The sequence below is a fragment of the Mesocricetus auratus genome, unplaced genomic scaffold (genome assembly GCF_017639785.1).
Source record: "Mesocricetus auratus isolate SY011 unplaced genomic scaffold, BCM_Maur_2.0 Super-Scaffold_15014, whole genome shotgun sequence".
Taxonomy (NCBI): domain Eukaryota; kingdom Metazoa; phylum Chordata; class Mammalia; order Rodentia; family Cricetidae; genus Mesocricetus; species Mesocricetus auratus.
In genome coordinates, this window is record NW_024429186.1 from 54,557,750 (window position 1) to 54,575,891 (window position 18,142).

Here is an 18,142-nt window from a genome sequence, read left to right on the forward strand (position 1 = left end):
GTTGGAGGAAGTGTATCACTGGGGTGTTCTTTTGGGTTTCAAAGTAAGGTCCAAGCCAGGCCTACTGCCTCTCTCTTCCTATTGCCTGCTGATTCCAGTGAAGAACCCTCAGCTCCTCTACAGCACCTAGTCTGCCTGTGCATCACCATGCTTCCCACCATAATAATGGACTATCTCTGAACCCTTAAGCTAGCCCTAATCAAATGTTTTCCTTCATAAGGGTTGCTGTGATCACAGTATCTCATCAAAGCAATATAAATCTTATCCAAGATGAAGCAGTAAGATGAAGTAGAACAATGAAAAGTAGATAGGTAGATAGACAGGTAGATAGATAGATAGATAGATAGATAGATAGATAGATAGATAGATAGACAGACCAATAGGTATTTAGTGAATGGACATGTTAAGGAAAGAGAGTCTTAACAAATGGTGATGATGTCAATAACTTCTCAATGAAATCAAACATGAAGTTTACTTGTAATGAAATGTAATTCACCTTACTTTTCCAAGAATTTACAATCAGATTGACTTGACAAAATTCAATTTGCTTCTCTAAAATAACAGAACTTGCTAGGCAATCATAATTCAGGTAATGCTTACCATTAAAGCAAAGCATCAGCGTTTGACCAGAGCTTGAATGACTCTCACAGGAAAATAATTCTGAAAAGAAAGGAAGAAAGAAAAGAAAAGAAGAAGCAGGGATCGGAGGAGAAAAATAAATGAGGAAAGCTGGAAAAGTCAATCTGTTGTATCTTGGTTCCTTCCAAGTTCTAACATTACAGCAACACTTGAGCCACAGAATTAGAGCTGACTAGGATATTTGTGGGGACTGTTGGGAGGTAACTTCATGCATTTTTCTGCCACCCCTCATTTTCTGTCTCTTTCTTTGTCATTCTTCTGCCTTTGTATGCAGTGATGATGTGAAGCAGTTCCCATCTCAGCGAGAGAGAAATCACCAAGGAGTAAAACCAGCCTAAAGGCTGTATGTTACTTTTCAGCACTTCCAAAGCTGAGTCAGGCACTGATGTAAGGCTCTCCTTAGTATTGGCAAGAACCAAGAAACTCTAACACTTGACCAATACTGGTGGACTTACCTCTCACAACTAAATGAGTTCTATTTTCCCAGGCCCTGCAAATTCTTATGCTGTGGAATCATGGTTACTTGCTCTAGACGCCAAAAGCTTAGACCTACCAACTGACTTTATTTATCTCTTTCTGCACTTTCATTTACAGGTCTGAATTCATCCTTGGTCATTTCATTGTATAGAAACAATTTGTCCAAGTGAGTGATAATTCCAAATACATTCAGTTCACATGGATTCCTTCTGTCTAAGATGCATCAGGGCCTGCTTGAATTACTGCACTAGCCAGGGAACCTTCACTATCTTGTATTTGGAGACAGGTTGAGAGAGTTCTTATTCCAAACATTAGTGACACTTCACAAATAGCATTTGAGGAGAGACAAAAGAAGAAAAACTTTAAAAGGACACTGAATTTGCCTGATTTTGTTTTTTTATCCATCCTTTCAAATCATTTGTACCCTGCTCTTCCTATTCTGTTGCTGTTTCTCCCCAAATACGTGTTTCCCTGATTTCAGCAAGTGCTCCAGATACCATAGTCACCTCTCAAGACTTGGAGCTTAGGGGACACATGGGACGGATTGGTGGAAGGAAAAGTGAGGGGAAAGATGACAAAACTATCATTTCAACAAATAAAAAGTAATATTAAAATATTACTTCATTGCTTCTTGTTGTTTATTAACTTGGGAAGGAAGGAGTTTATTTCAGTTTATATGTCACAGTCAAGAACAGGTACAAACCATGTGTGGGTACTAGGTCAACCAAAAGGATATATGTTTAAGAATTAACTTATAAAATAAAACTCACTTCTTTCTGTAGTAGCATATGAGTAGGTTCTTATGTATATAGCCACCTCCTAAATTCAGAAATTTAAAACATTCTTCACATAAATGTGATTGTCAATTCAGTTAGTCAACCAGTTCAGCCAGAAGACACACTTTCCAGCAAGGCTGATATGTGTCACTGAAATTCTCTTTCTTTCTTTCCAAATTCCTTGTAACTACCTTCCTTACCAGAGCATAAATTCTTCATCAATAATTATTTACCAATACCTTTAAGATATAATGCTACAAATAACATATGGGCTAAAAGAAACTTAATTTTTCTAACTTTAATGTATAATTTTAAGCATTAATTACACATTGACTTATCAATTTCATTTCAATTAAGTTATATGTGCTAAATCTACATATTCATGTGGCTACTCAGATAAGAACTTCACCTCTCAAAGAAAGACATCCCAAGAAAACTCAGAGTTTTCAGAGACAAGTAAGCACAATGGCAAAGTTAGATCTCTTCTCTAAAATACAGTCCATTTTCCTGAATGATGAATGAACAGAAGTTATTTATTTCTTTACAATTCACTGAACAAGGTCATATTTCCCTTAAAACAATGAATGGCCTTTCCTGAAGCACCATGCTTTTTTGTCTATAACTTCATACATTTTTTTCTTCACAAAAGTTTTCCTGAATTACTTCAAAACTATAAAGTCCATCAAGTAGTTATTATGAGTAGCTTATCTGACCAGTCCTGAGAATCTCAAACTATTTGAGGTTGCTTTTAATATTTTATACCATCTAACTTGCCAATAATTAGTTACTCTACATCTATATAGTCTTTACATTTAAACTTGCTAATAAAGAAGAAAGTTATACCTTAAATCTGCAAAGTAAAGTATTACTTGATATTTTCCTAAAAGCCTCTTTCTTTCCTGACTTTTGTCAAGGAAAGCAGAACACTTGCAACAAGCAGTTACTAAAGCCAAATATCACAGCCTGAGCTGGAAGCATAACTGCACTTCCTCTTCAGTTCAGTGAATGTGCAATGTATATGAAAATATTTATTCCTAGTCTGTGTACAAAATTATAATTTTCTTATAAAATAATATTAATAATTGCAGATTCTGTTCAGCTATTGGGGAGTTAGTGTGTGAAATGCACATAATTCATTATTCTCCCTCCAAGCCTTCGGGGTACATAACAGTACCAGTACCATTTTACAATTGAAGAAACTAATCAATACTATGTTACAAATCAATTTTTATATATACTGACACATGAAATACATAGAACATACACATTACTATTTTAGAAATCACTAGTAGTTAGAATGACAAATAACTAAATTAACATAATTTATCTAATAATAAACTTAAAAAAACACAGTAAGAAATAATAGCGAATATATTAGGATATTCCATATTCAACATAATCAAAAAATTCAAATTTATAGTTAAAATATATCATTGAAATAATAACATGAGAATGAAGTATAATTTCATTACAAATATCTCTTTTACCAAGAAGAAAACAAAACATGGACTATGGCAACTCTCATTTTAATTATAAAGTTTTTAAAACAAATTATTTAATAAAATAAAAATAAAAACTTCTTTATGACCTAGACCCAATAGCTTATTGTATCTGTACATTATGATTAACCTAGGTAGAACAGTTAGTGACAATATTATTAGCTTTACATAACAAAGCATTCAAAACCCAGCATAGCATAAATTTCCCAATCCAAATCTAATCTACTGAGGAAGTGAATATTAAATATGAATTACTGAAGCAAAATTATAAGAAAAAATTATATCATGTAAATTTTTTTGCTTTTCTTTTTTTAAATTTATTTTTCAGTTTAAATTTAGATAAGAAACAAGGTTGCTTCACAAGTCAGTTCCAGGTCCCTCTCCCTTTCCCTCCCCTCCTCCCATGCCCTCCCCCCAACCCCCCCATTATCCCCTCATTTCCCCAGGGAGGGTGAGGCCCTCCATTGGGGTGTCCATAGTCTGTCATTTCATACAGGGCAGGGCCTAAACCCTCCCCCAAGAGTTCAGGGTGAGAGTGCACCTCACATTGTTGGATGTAATTTTTGACAATGACAAAAATATCACACTGGAATAAATCAAGACCAAATGCAATATGGAGAAACAAGGTTCATTTTTTCCTAGATATTATGTTAATGGCAGGAAACCCAGCTATAAGACAATGGTTTTCATGGAAACTTCTCATATGCACTCATAAGTGGCTGCTTTACAATCTTACAGATTGAAATTAATATTGTGTACATTCAGCAACACTAGGAATCCTCTTAGACAAGGAACCTATTGCAGAACCAACAAACACTTCTAAAAGTTGAGAAAAAGTAAACATTCTTCCTCGGAAATACATTACTCCACAGACTGAAGGCAGTATGCATAGAGGAGGCAAATTTTAAGTAAACACTTATTGAAAAGACTTCTTCAAAAACAAGATTTTGTTTTCCTTCGACAGACCCATGGCATCTGATTAACAGTTCTATTACCTGAGGCACACATCTCAGAAATCAGTCAGAGGGACCTGTCTGAGTTGTTTTACATGTTAGGAATATTTTCCCAGAGGAACAAAAAAATGAAAACCACATGGTCTTGAGATGATTCAGTTGCAAATCATTTTCTAGCAGTTCTGTTACATTGCATCTCAAAGTAAGGTTCAGACCAGTTCTGATTCAGAGGGAAACGAGCAAAACTCAGTTTTCACTAAGATACAAAGAATGGGTGGATATTTTACTCCATCAAGAGAAATGACATGGATCCCAAATGAGGACATACCAGAGGATTTACTCCAGAGATGATCTGTCCTGAATATGTCTAGAATTTATGAACAGACAAAGACAAACTATCATCATGACTGAAGCTAAGAACATAGACTTATTACTGTACTCTTCCCTAACTTTGTACAAAAGAAGAAGGTAATGGGAGTAAAACCTGAATACTAATTAAAGACAGCCTATGTAGCCTGTGCCAATCTCAGGCAAAGGGAGAAAAAATGATAAGTGAAATGCAGGATGTAACTACACTTTAGTGACAGATGTATGATCTCTAAGTCTCATCTTACACTAATACTGCAAAATTATCTATTTTTCTATTCTGGTAATTAAGTTAACAAGAAAAATTAGATATGATTTAACTGTGACATAGACAAAAGACCCTTTTGGAGATGCAAATTTGGAATTAAACTAGCTTGAAATGTTTAGCATATATTCATATCTTAGACTCAGTATAAATTTTTCTGATACTAGCAAATTCTAACTCCCCTACTGGCTACCCACAAAGCCTTTTCTAGACATACAAATATAAAATTGAGCAGTTTATGAGCTGATGGAATAAGCAAACAAAATAAAGAATTTTATGTGCACTGGAAACATGACTGCATCTAAATAGGAGGTTGGATCACATACATGTAATAATCATAACCAAACTATCATGAGAGGTAGGTTACAGGGGAAATCCCACAGGCATAGAAGCCTTTGCACCTTCTTTAGAATCAGAAGTACTTAGCTTTGAGTTCTAAATTTTTCATCTATTTGTTGCACACTGTGTCCATCTAATATTAAATGCTCTGAGCTTCAGTTTGAATTTTTAAAACTGGAGTTGCTGCCGGGCGGTGGTGGCACAGGCCTTTAATCCCAGCACTCAGGAGGCAGAGGCAGGCAGATCTCTGCGAGGTCAAGACCAGCCTGATCTACAAGAACCAGTACCAGGACAGCCTCCAAAGCCACAGAGAAACCCTGCCTCAAAAAACAAAACAAACAAAACAAAAACAAAAACAAAACAGTGGAGTTGCTAACGATGAAACTGCAAGTCTACTGTTTGAAGTGGAAGTAGAACCCAGCAGCAGCTGAAGTAGGGTACTATCTCAGAAGAAGACGAACAGGGCAATAAGGCCACGTCCTGGTGCTGTCATCTACTACATAATATCTAAGATTTGTTGGTACCATTCATTAACTCCCTTAGAAGACAAAAGACAGGAAAGAGCATGTCGTAGGAAGCCTTAAAACTCAGTCTAAGGCTCTCATATCCAACAATTGTACTGTTTTCCTAATTTAAAAAAAAAAGTGAAACTGGTGGACTGGAAAATACATTCATAAAACCAAAGTAAAACAAAGACAAATACAGTTAAGACATAAGCAAAATGGAAAGAATGAATGTAAATTCTCAGAACATGCATTGGACTGTCCTCTGAGGACCATCTGCAATCACTAGCATGTACAATGGAGACGAGAAGTTATTAAGAAGACATTAACTATATTTATGCTTGATATGCTAATTTTGATAAGTATTTTCATTCACATTATGGGTAAAACTTTAGTAAAAAAAATCATTTTAAGCATAATGCCCCAAAAGAATAGCATTTCAGATTACAGGTATAGTCTTTATATAAAGACTGATTCTTCAGTGCTACCGGGAAAAGGGAGGTTTACTACACCTTCCCATATTCAACCTCTCTCACCTTGTTAGAAAACAGCTAATTTCATAAGGAAGCTGAGAGGGCTGCTTAGAGCTCAGATGCTGATTTTATTTCTAAAAGCTCATGCAAACAAATTAATTAATAGTCTAGAAATAAACCATCTAGTTCTGGCATTAAATTAAAAGGCAAAGGCAAGATTAGTAACATGACTGTATTTGGACAAGGTTTTTTCCATGAAAAACAGTTTGCTGTTGCTCTAGAATGAGGTTTTCCCATAATAGCATCTATGCCTTGATGACTTGTGTCTTAAGAGAGACAATTGTTGAGAGTTTTTAATGCATGTATTAGATAGCAAGTAAATAATCATTAAAGAGTATAAAGAACATGATTATAGTCATTCTTGTTTACCTCAGAAAGCCCCTAATGCATCCAACTAAACAACTTAGGAGTGAATAATTTAAATGTTTTTTGAAACATATATTTTTGAGTGCATTGGTGTTTTGTCTGCATGTCTGTGTAGGGGTGCCAGATCCTCTGGAACAGGAGTTATAGACAGTTGTGAGCTGTATTGTAGGTGCTAGGAATTGAACCCAAGTCCTCTGGAAGAGCGCCAGTGCTCTTAACCACTGAGCCATCTCTCTAGTGGTTATTCCAGATAGCATTTCTTTGTGCAGCCTTGGGTGGCTTTGAACTCACATAGATCCTCCTGCCTCTGCCTCAAGAGTACTGATATTAAAGGCGTGCACCACCAGTGCCCATCTATGCATCTTGTCTTTTTCTGTTTCATTGTTTTGTATGAGGTACATGAAGAATGTCATCACAATCTGCAAGGTGGGTAGTAGGAAATATTTAAATAACTTGACCACTATGAGTAAAGTATGTAATTGTAATGTTGATTAAGTAACTCAAACACTTTACTAGAGTCTAAACTCAGAAGCAAAAATATGTTTCCTCTCACAACCATCTTAGATTATTGTGTAAAGGGCTCTAAGTCTCTACTCAGGTTCAGGTGGAAGAAAGTTTTGTTGAGTACAAGAGTGGCTTCTTTCATCTCTGTGCCAAAGTCAAAAGTAGAAATGATGGTCTTACTGAAATCTACATTATTTCTTGGCATTGATTCTGTGCTTCAGTGAAATGGGGACCATCCAAATCAGAATCTGTCCCAAACATCTGTTCAGACAATGAGAACAACATTACTGAGAATAAAATGTAAAAAGGTTAAAAGCAATAAAATAAAAGTGTCCCTGACTAATGTGTGTATAAGCAAGGTAATTATGGATTGAGAGTCTGATGTAATTCAGCTCTAATACTCCAAGTAGCATCAACAGGAATAAGGTGTTCCATGTATGTTATTACCACCCCCATGCAAAAATTAATTAGAGGCCACTGAATTCCAAAATTTTATATCAAACAAAAGTATGACATTATGATACACTTAACATAAATATAGAATAATCAGTTTTGGTAAAGTGATTTTGAAGTTACTAAAGGTACAGGAAGTCAGTGGCAGGGAACCTTCATGTCCTTCCCAAGAGCATGTCAAAAAAATTAGTAGTTTCATAGTTCTATATCCATCACATGTCAAAACATATCCCAGTGGCAAAAGGTTTGGGTAGGTAATGCACTGACCCGTGGATCAGCACCTAGAGTCTAAAATTTCCTAAACCTGAACAAATCCCATTTTCCACCATCTGCTTGATCTGTGAACACATTGACCATGGTTTCCCTGGTCATTGTAATCTTATAGTTTTTTATCCCAATTATAGGATTTAAAGCCTTCCCTTTACCTTTATTGTTCTTCCTTAGGCTTATGAAAACTAATGAAGAGAAGATCAAAATCACAATGCCTACATTCTGACTACCTCATTTTATAAGTGAGGACAATAGGTTCAGAGAGGTTGAATGGCTTGCATTTTAGGTTGCACAGGGATAAGCATAAATAATGAAAACTCAAATTTCATCTTGATAACAACTGCATAAAACCAAACCCTCCAGAACACAGCTATTATTTCCCAATATTACCCCTCATATCTACAAGATATTCTTAAAAGAGGATCAAATATCAGTTACTTAAATGTATCTCAAACTTACGTGTTTATAATTTTCATGTTATTAAGACTCCATTGACAGGGTCACATTATAATGTGCTTCCTGACTGTCTCCCATAACTCCTCTAAATAACATATTTTCAGTTTCAAATTAGATATAATGGTATTGAATAGGACATAGTGAATTAAAAGATCAGTGACTATAAGTATTACTAGGATATATCCTGCACGTTATAATAAAGCATCACTGTTGATACATAAATTATAAGCATTTTAATGTCACACATGCATACATACAGATAAAACACTGTTATTCATAAAAGTAAATAAAATACAAAAATAAATAAGTTTGCTATACTGTGTACATGAACATTTAATTAAAGCATTCAATATTTTAAACAAACTTATTTGAGGGTAAATTTACATGACTGGGTTTTTTATGATACAGATGTATTTTTACTTATATTTCATAAAATTGTTGCTATTTTTAGACTTATCAGTAACATATATCAATAATTTAATATTTACCAATACCTAAAAATCTGACTCTAATAAAAGTCTGGATATAGTATAATTTCTCCACTTTCACATGATATGATCAAAGTCTTCCAAATTCTCTTAATATTGTTTGAATGCATAAATATGATTTTTTCAAATACAGAAGATGTGTTAATAAAAAATCAAATTAGTAAAATACTTAATTTCATACCAAAGAGAGTAAGCTTTAATGTAGTTATTATTCTTCTAACTACAAATTACTTTAATAAGCATATGCTCTAGTGATGTCACTGAGGCCCAGTAAAATCTATTTCAAGATAGGAAATGTGGCTGGGGGTAAGCTCAACAGCAGAGTGTGTGCCTGGCATGAAGAAAGCCCTTCTTAGATTTGGAGAAGTCAAAAGAGAATAAGTAAAACGTTCTTTCCTTGCCTGGCATTGATGATGCATGTCTTTAATTCCAGCATTTGGGAGGCAAATGCAGGTAGATCTCTGTGAGTTCCAGGCCAGCCTGGTCTACAGAGTGAGTTCCAGGACATCCTCCAAATCAATACAGAGAAACCCTGTCTCAAAAAACCAATAGAAAAAAATGTTCTTTCCTGGACTGTTAGTACTTTCTCCATGGAGCTGAAAAGAGCAAAGGGAATGGGATGAAGATAAGCAAAATTGTTTGACTTCTGTTCCTGTTTAATTTACACATATTAGCTGTGATTGAGAATATCCTGAGATAGTCTTACTTTTTTTCAAACATTTTGTAAATTTTAGAAACTCTTTCCAACGTTTGCTCAAAGTACTCTTTCCTTTAATCAATTATCTTATTATGTCTGTTCTAGGGCCTTTTATGTAGTAAAATCTAAAAATAGATTACATTTTCTTTCCAAATTCTGAAATCATTCTTCATAGGAACTGTAACACATATGAATTATGTATATGTGTAGGATTTAACTGTGATGTATTTCTTTTACATGAATTTACCATCTAGGAAACTAAAAAAAAATATCATTTGACATTTTCCTGTACATCCTGGGGAATTCCTGTGTAACTTCCCACCTAATTTTGTAGGTTAAGAAATATGAACTATCAGTTTCAGACAAATATAAATACTGTTGTAGGTTAAATACTAAAGCCTATTCATGCACTTTACTTGGCAACAGTACACTGATAGTATATTTATATAACCATGTAATTACAATGTAATTTTCAATCACTTGTTACCTATCATTCATAATTACTCTTAGATTATCAAATAGTATTGCAAAAAGCCTTCTGTCAAAGCAGTATCTGCCAGAATGCTATGATATTTTTTAAAAGTTTTAAATATAGCACTAACTATTTCTGAATTAAATTATTCTGTTTCCTCTTTACTTCTTGAGGGCTTCATAGCACTGTAAAATGTAAGTTGATGGAGTATAATAAAAAATGGCTTACCACTGAATAAAACGATTTTTATAATTACAAAAAAAGAACTTACTAACTTCACCATGCGTAATACCAAGGAGTATATAATTTATATTTCCTTAGGTTTTAAGATTGAAGGATGATGCAGGAATAAGAACGTGAGCTACAGAAACTTAATAAGTGGATTCATTGTCTAGACGTAACTTTGTACATGTGTCACTGAAATGATTTAACAAAATCAGGTATTTTTGTATCTTAGAGAGTCTCATTCACATGTAGGAGGCCTACATTTAAGTGTTTACTATTCCATGAAACATAAAACTTAGAACTATTTGTATATTACAAAAAATGTAATGAACCCACGAAGAAATGCCAGTATGTCCCATATCTGACTAAACAAAAAGACTAAGAAAGAAACAGATTAGTTAATTCTGAAAAACAAAAAGTCAAGTGACTGTTCTTCATCCTCTTAATTCAATATTGGAAAAAAATACTTTCAGTGATATGGAGATGACAAGGACCCCAGGAGTTGTTGCAGAGCAATTTCACTTATGGTCAGGAATGGTATTAGATAGCTGCAAGTATTCAGTCTTGACCATGTACCAGCACAGCAAGGGAGTCAGCAGAAATCCTGGTCCTGATTTCACCAGCTAGGAAACTCAGAAAAACCAGCAAGTCAAAAGTGCTCCAAGCAGCAGTGAACTGACGTTCATTTATAAAGGAAAATGATATTCCTCCAAGAAGATGGAGGTGCGTGTAACATGGAACTATACATGTAACATGTACAAGAGGATAGTGCTTCAACAACATAACTCTATCGAAGGTCAGGAGAAAAAATAATAGTTAAAAAACAAAAAGAAATAAGGGTGGGGCAGTTCTTCCTCAGATACCTACAGCTCTTCAATTTCTCTGGGGGGGAAAAGAAAGTATTGTCTGTCTGGTTTCAGGGAGAGACATGCATTGATGAACTCTCCCTAAACAAACTAGTACATGAGTCTGATAATAACACTGAAATATACAAGCATACTCATGTATACATTACATTTTTAATCTAAAAAAAGAGGTATGAAAAACCCAGAATACAGATCTTGTTCAAGGTCATTCTTTTCAAAAGAGAAAAGGAATTCACAAAAAGACCTTATCTAGAGGAAGAAAATCTAGTGTCAACTCCTTTCAAGCTAACTCTGCTTCCTGATGTTTTGTGTTCTTTTCCTTTTAGAAATGACTAAGAAAGATTTGTCAAGGAGGAGGTGATCCCTGCTGGGGCGTTTCTTCTCTTCAATCTCTTCACCCATTGGCTATCCAATAACCTCTGACCAGGGATAAAGTCTAACAAGGGGATGGGAAAATATCTCCAACCCAGCTTTAACCTGCTTTCCTTCCTTCCTTCCTTCCTTCCTTCCTTCCTTCCTTCCTTCCTCCCTTCCTTCCTGTTGCTAGAAGATCTATTTCCTTATGGCATTAAGCCTAACTCCAGTCCCACAAAGTGGTGACCTTTATAAACCTAAACCACATAACAATGTATGTTCTAGATTTTGAGGATTTCAATTCTTGTTTATGGATTTGTCTGCCTTCCCTGAGGATGGGTGCACAAAGATAAGAACTGACTTGCAAAAGAAGAAATCCACAGTGAGAAAAGGCCAAAGGGAAGTGAAACTGAAATGAGAAAATATTTATTTTTCAGCACCAACATTCTTCAGCAGAATTTTATTTTTCTTAGTCATCTTCTGGGTTAGGCTTATTTGCTTGCAAATTATTATGAGATGTTTACCACATAAGTCATCTTTGTATGTAGGATTTTCCGAGTGACAGATTTCAAATAAACTCCCTAAAATAAAGAGAGAATAAATTTGAGGGGGGAATTATCTTTTTGTCTGTTGTTTGTTTGGTGCCTTATTTCCTCTGTATCTTTTGAATGTAGTCAATGAGATTATTTTTTCTCCCCAGTCCTCAGACAGTGGAGTATGGATTTTCTTACAGTCAGAATTGAGTTAGCCTCTATGTCCTTCCTCTGCCTTGAAGTTAAACACTAAACCTGTCTGAAAAGTGGCCCACTTAGACTTCAAGTTTGAGTATAAAGTAGAAGATTACTTGATTTTATATGCTACCGTTTTAATTGAAGGCAAAATTAGGCTGTAAATGACCCTATGGAATCTAGGATAGCTTAAAAGAAAAAAGAAACAGGAATCTAGGAAATAAACACTTAGCTTCAAGGTTTCAATCCTGATAAATCATGCAATGTGTGAATGTCAAACAATTTTTGTAGCCAGCTTTCATTATATATTCTTGAATGTTCATAATGGGGGGGCGGTGATGAGGGAGCTGAAGCCATAATAGACAGTCAAACACCACCACCCTACTCAACTCCCATTTCTCTTCCCTCAGACCTGGGAAGCCACCACAGCTACAATGAGCTCCACTGTCTGCCAGGGTGCCTGCTGAGATCTCCAGCCCCGCCCCAAGTAGTGTCAAAGCAGACCTGCCAGCTGCAGTGGTGAAGCCCAGCCCCCAAAGCCGGCTGCATACATGGCCTTGTAGCACCACCACCCTGCAAGGGCTGCAGCAGCAGCTGAATCTAGACTCCGAGAGCAGAAGTTGGGGACATCAGCGCTTAGGGACAACTAGAACAGTTACCCATCAGCTTGTAATCTGCAAATGCCATCATATGGATATCATTAGAAACGAAAGGGGATAGAAGACAACCAGACAGTCTCCTTACACTTCCTAAACAGCTTTAGCAAACCCTACAAGGCTGCTTCACCTCTGTCAGCCTGTGCCTGTCTCTGCCTGTTAAATCGGTGAACCCAGGACCCATCAGGCCAAACCTTGGTGGAGTGCTGCCAGCAGGCAGCTCCTAAATGGGCTAGAGTCAAACCAGCACTCCTCAGCTGGATTTTTCAGACCATCTTCACTACGGAATTAAACATTGATGAGACTACTTTGGAAGTGCTTTATGTTGTTAATTCGAATGCCCTGGAGAAAGAAGTGAAATTTTCTGTAGGGAGTAGGCAACTGTGGTGATTGGAGATGAAGGAATGAATGAGGTGCAAAGATAAGGAGCATTGGAAGTTACCTAAATTAGTTCTGTCTGCTCAAAGGAAGGGAATCTCCATTTTCACATATCAGATTCAATATGTTAATTAGGCAGCCTCAAATGCAACCAGGTTTTAAATCGAAACACTGGAAGGAATTTTCAAAATACCTATTTCCACAAACAACAAACACAGGAACGCTAGCTTCTGCTCATCTCAGAGAGAAAGCAGGAGGGGCCAGAGCTGATGCTGTCACTGGAGCTGGGGCTGGTGTAGGGGCTGGGTGGTGGCTATTGGTTTTTGGCCTCGTTCTCCTAGACATAAAAACGACTCTTTCCTGAATCTATTCTGCTACAACAAACCAAATCCTGGCAGTTAAACGCCTAGTCTCAAAACACCCATGGCAACAATTCCTTTCCATGCTAAGCAAGTCCCAAGAAAACTCCATTTCTCATGAAAGTCTCCAAATGCATTATTCACAACTATTAAAAGGATCTAGCAAGATCGTACACAACAGGGGAAGGAAAACAACCCAGCACAAGAGGAAGAAGGGTCAGGGCGAGAAAAAAAAAAGATTTTTGAAAGATTGGGTGAGGGTGGGGAAACAACCACCGTATCTCACTCCAGTATCTGGAGTGTTGGATACCAAATGGTCCGCAGCAACCATAGCCTGGAGAAAACATGAACCGTTCATCTCTGGCACCTTCAGACAGGTTCAGCAAGCCTGGCCCTTCGAAAAAACTATCCTCAGGCTTGATGTATTCATATATCTCTAGATTTCACTACCACATTAAGTACTCAGGTATAGGCTTACATTCTATGTACCAGGAATTGCATGCCCCCTCACTGAGCAAGCGCCCTTGGATACCCAGCCCTTCCTAATGATTTTCAAAACATTAATAAGTAAAGTAGCCTGCAATGCAGATAGCATGCTAGAAACAAGCCCTTAAGGAAAGTGGGTGAGGCAAGTAGTCCTTCATTGTTACCTGGTGCCTCTAGGGGGAAAGACGGTCATAGGAGGACTTTCTGCCCGCAGGTAAGATCCAGGCAAGGTGGCTCCAGGTGGCTTTCAGGGTCGTATTGGGGTCTTGCTCATCACTTCGCTGCCCTTTGCCAAAGCTCAGCACCCGCATCCTAGGGAGTCAGAGAGGTGGCTCCTGCCACTGCTGCCGCTGCCCGCAGGTCGCGCTGGGTGGGGAATCAGCGCAAATCGCCCCATGAAACCAGTGGCTCCGCGCCCGGGGAGCGGGCAAAAGCAGGGCGGCCGCCTCACACACACACAGACAAGCTCACACACACTCACACATTCTCAGCCGGGCGCGCGCGCACTCACACTTGCACAAGCACACCCAGTACCGCATCCAGAGGGGGAAACAGTACCGGTCCTTCTCAAGATCCGCTCCCGAAGCCCGCCTGCCCACAGGCAAAGAGAACAGTGGCTATCTCACATAGCCCTTGATCACGTTTCCTTTGAGTTGTCCTGCAGCCCAAATCCTTGGAATTCAAAAGCTGGTGACATTTCGCTGGGGAATAAGGGAGTCCTGGAAGGGCTATAGAAGCCTCGGGGGTTCGTTAAGCAGTTTGAAAAGCAATCCTCATTACCTTGTCTATACGGTAAACCAGGCGAAGTGGTGAAGTTTTGGCTTCAAATGTTGTGGACAGACACGTTCATAGTCTTCTGACCAAAACAGGAAAGTCAAAATTCAGGGAAATAGGACAGCGGCAAGACCCTCTCTTGACCTTGCGATGTACCTGGAAGCTTTTTAATACTGCTATTCTCCAAGCATCTGGATTAAGTGATCCATACACCTGGCTCCAGGGCCCAGGAGTCGCCCGGAATCCAGTCAGGAAAACGGGTCTGGGCGTCCTCCGCGCTCTTCGAGAACCTGGGCATGGAGGGGCATCTCTGAGTTAACACATTTGCTTCTGAGCAGTTGGAAAAAAAGATTGTCAATTGCATCCGATAGGAGCGCACACATCCACAGGCGCACAAACACACATACACACACGCAGCTAGCTGGAAAGCGCCTTACAAAACACTAAAGAAACACCAAGATGACTTGAAAGGGTGGAAAACATCCAGATTCCTGCCGGAAAATGGAAGGGCCAGCCGGGAGATTCCGAAAGTCTTCTCGGGTCGTTCAATATTCATCTTTCTATTCCACTCCCCCTGCCTATTTCTCGTTTCCAGAATGTTTCGTGAGTCTATCCCAGCCCGGTTCAGTTGCGCCCTTTTTCCTGGTACAACCGACCATGCAACATGAATTACATGGGTGGCTTGTGCTCACAGCTCCCCAAAGTGAATAATCCCAAGGACCGGCTAGCTGAGAAGCCATTCACATCTTCAAAGGAAGGCTAGAAGCACACACGCACACACATGCGCGCGCGCGCGTGCACACACACACACACACACACACACACACACACACACTCACACACGGTTCCGGCCGCTGTGCACACGCTCACCGCCTCCCTGCGCCGCTGCACACAGCGTGGTGGGCGCCCCTCCCGCTGGTCGAGGCACTGGGGCGAGTCCACAGCTTAGTCGAGAGGTGGGGAGCTGCGGTCGGGGATCGCAGCCGCCTCCCTGGTAGGCCAGGCGGAGCCGCTCCCCAGAGCTGTGCGTGCCGGCCACGCCAGCTGCCTGGCCCGGAGGAGCTGCGCTCGGCGCTGCAGCATGGAGGCGGCGGCGGCGGCGGCGGCGGCGGCGGCGGCGGTGGCGGGCGCGCGGCCGTGAGCCAGTCCCTAGCTGCAGTGATGAGAACGGCCGCACCTCCCAGAACCCTAAAATCAAGCGACACCCCAAGCCGGCGCCGCCGAGCTCTTGGTCTCTGTGACTCTCAGCTAGACGTGTTCGGAGAACCGATTTACTGCTGGAGGGAGGAGAGGGTCAGAGCGGTGCCTGCAAATCCCCAAGCAGAGGAGGCGCGGGGGCGTTGCAGGCAGGCTAGAGTGGGGGAGGGGAAGCGCTGAAAACCGAAGGCAGAAAGCGAACTTCAGGGGCATCCCCCCTTCTCTGTTGGCAAGGAACTGCCCATCTGATCGCCCACAGTCCGGAGGTTAGGGGATTTTTTAAAATTATTTTTAATAAAGGTGTCACCCGGTCTGGCTTTGGCTGTTAATGGCAGTGTGGAAAGTGATTAGATCCAACCAGGCAGAGAGAATCCCAGCCTGGGAGCTACTGACTGACTCTTCCAGGCACCCGAGGTTGGCTTCCAGAGTCCCCTACTCGTGATGGGTAATTTGCTTACAAATCAGAAGGGAGCGAATTCTGAAATAAACATTTACATTTGGAAATCAGCGCAGTACCCGGCGTAAAGTGATGGAGCTGACTACATTTAGTGTGCAGAGCTGATTGCGCCCCAGTAGTCCACAGAAAGCAGGCCTGGCTACTTAGGTCACTTGAACCGGGCAAAGATGTGAAGCTGGAGAAGTATGGTTGGTGCAGGGGGAAACCAAAAGGTCCTCCTGGGAAGGGATTGGGCAGGGCCCTCCCTAGCTTTCCTCTTGTAATTCTGCTTAGATTCCTAGGCAAATCCCGGACCCGGACCCGGACCCCAACAAAGCTTCCAGAAACCCCGTTAAAGAATGTCATTAAAGAAAAATCTTCGTTCCATAACCTGACCGGTCGGAACCCAGTGGCTTCCGGTTAGAGTTTATGAGCACTTGATCTTCAGCTTCTGTGCGCACCTCCTCTCACAGTCCAGACATCAATCTCAACCAAACCTGTTTGGAAGCGTTTATGGATGCTTTGGGAAGCTGGCTAACAAGGAGCCCTTCTTCGCGTAATTGGTAAAGACTCGCATTGCATAGGATATGCTCTGGAATCTTGCTATCAATGGAACTCCAGAGGCTTTACAGCTGCCTTGCAAATGCATAAGGGCGCGCACACTCAGGCACACCTAGGGCTCCCTGGAAGTACGCGCACAGGCACCTACGTGTAATCAAGACCCACACAGCTGCCTCTTTGAGCGATGAACTCAGCCTGGCGTATTTCAAGTAGCAACTGCTCCGATTTCCTCCTCTTTTCTCTGGGATCCCCCCTTGCTGCCGAGCTTCGGTTCCAGGTTGACCCCTGGGTGATGCATCCCTGGGTTTCTCAGTCGGAGCTAACCCTCTGGCATCTTGATTTCAGAGGAGCTTGCCTGGGACTGCGGTTCCCGCCTTGCAGTCTCAGTCCAGTTCGGCCCCACAGACTGGGGTTCCCGGTTCCAGAGCAGTCTCCAGCCATAGATCGCTGAGCAGGGAGCAAGTTCGAGAGTCTGAGCATCGGCTCCGAGGAGCTAGGCACTGACCAGTAAAATTCCATGCAAATCTGCAAAGGGACTCTGGAGGACAAATACTTCAACCAACACCCTGAAGTCCTGGAGCGTCTCCACTAAAATCGTGAGAGCTATCCGGTGAGCTTCTAGTCAAAGAAGTAGATAACAGAATATTCCAAGAAATCCTGGGTGAGAGCCTGCACTGCAGGGAGACCAGTTCTGGAGGCACTCAAGAGAAAGTGCTGGTTTCTGGTTTCCCTTTAAACTTTGCTGCTTTGAGGACTCCAGGGCGACCGGTGGAGTCGCCCTAGCTCGGTCTCCTGGCAGATCCAAATGAGCACTTCCAAGTACTTTAGGATGTGGGGGTGACTCCTTTTTTTCCTTCAGGACTGTCCCACTTGTCCCGCTCAGCTGAAAGGAACTAGAAATCTCCAAATAAGGATTTGCGGTTTCCCGTCAGGGACAAAGTCCATATCCAAATATTGAATCAGGACCCCAATGACCTTGCTATTTGGATTGGATAATTTCCTTTTTCCTTGTTTTTGTTTACATTTTATACCGGGACAGAGGTGAGTAGAGGAATCACTGCCAATT

At 40.1% G+C, this 18,142-nt stretch overlaps 1 protein-coding gene across 5 annotated transcripts in view; it reads right to left on the reverse strand.

Annotated features, from left to right (window-relative positions):
• The window catches only part of Lrfn5 (leucine rich repeat and fibronectin type III domain containing 5), a 264,524-nt gene extending 248,570 nt beyond the window's left edge, over positions 1 to 15,954 (reverse strand). The window contains exons 1-2 of one of the 5 annotated variants that reach the window (XM_040743022.1): positions 15,753 to 15,954; positions 14,273 to 15,172 (exon numbers count right to left, since the gene is read on the reverse strand). The gene's annotated coding sequence lies outside the window, so the exon portion shown is untranslated. Of the gene's footprint in view, positions 1 to 14,272; positions 15,722 to 15,752 lie in introns of those variants that run through there. The other 4 variants (XR_001196705.3, XM_013116037.3, XM_040743023.1 and 1 more) reach the window with 4 other exon arrangements.
• Between the last annotated feature and the right edge of the window lie 2,188 nt (positions 15,955 to 18,142).